This window comes from Ailuropoda melanoleuca, chromosome 2 (genome assembly GCF_002007445.2).
Source record: "Ailuropoda melanoleuca isolate Jingjing chromosome 2, ASM200744v2, whole genome shotgun sequence".
NCBI lineage: Eukaryota > Metazoa > Chordata > Mammalia > Carnivora > Ursidae > Ailuropoda > Ailuropoda melanoleuca.
In genome coordinates, this window is record NC_048219.1 from 98,155,537 (window position 1) to 98,156,643 (window position 1,107).

Consider the following 1,107-nt stretch of genomic DNA (forward strand, 5'->3'; position numbering starts at 1 on the left):
CTAAGTATATATTCAGGAAAACTGAAAACATGTCCCCATGAAGAAGACTTCATGTAATAGATGTTCACTGCAGCATTATCCACAATAGCCAAAAAGTAGTTTGGAACAACCCAACGTCCATCAACTAATGCGTGGATAAACAAAATGTGGTGTATTTATTTACATATAAATGAGGGTGGTTTTTTGTTTTGTTTTGTTTTAAATTTTGAGGGAGAGACACATAGTGAGAGTGAGCATGAGTGAGCGGGGAGGAGAGGGAGAAGCAGGCTCCTTGCTGAGCAGGGAGCCCGATGCAGGGCTCCATCCCAGGATCCCAGGATCATGACCTGAGCCGAAGGCAGACACTTAACCGACTGAGCCACCGTGCCTCCATATAAATGAGTTTTATTTGACAATAAAAGGAATGAAGTACTGTCATAAGATGAACCTTGAAAATATGCTAAGTGAAGGAAGCCAGTCATATATTGTATGATTCTATTTACATGAAATGTCTGGGATAAGAAAATCCACAGCAACAAAAAAGCAAATTAGTAGTTGCCTTGGGCTGGTGGGTTGGGGAAAAATGGGTAGTACTGATAGGTATAGGGTTTCTTTTTGGGCTGATGAAGCTGTTCTAAAATGGACTGTAGGGGAGCCTGGGTGGCGCAGTCTGTTAAGCATCTGACTCTTGGTTTTGGCTTAGGTCCTGATCTCAGGGTTGTGAGATTGAGCCCTGTGTCCCACTCCCCACTCAGCAGGGAGTAGGCTTCAGATTCTCACTCTCTCCCTCTGCCCTTCCTGCTGATGCTGTCTAAAATAATCTTTAAAAAAAAAAAAAGGGTTGTAGTGATGATTGCAGAGCTCTTTGAATGTACTAGACTGCTGAATTATATACTTTAAATGGATGAATTGTATAGTATATGAATTATAACCTGGTAGCAAAACAATTATGAGACAATTAGGGAAATCTGAAGATTGGGCAGACAATGATACTAGGTATTGTTAACTTTTTAGGTATGATGGTGGTATTGAGTTTATATTCATTCAAGGGAGAATCTTACCTTTATTTATTTATTTAAAAATATTTTATTTGACAGAGAGGCAGTGAGAGAGGGAACACAAGCAGGG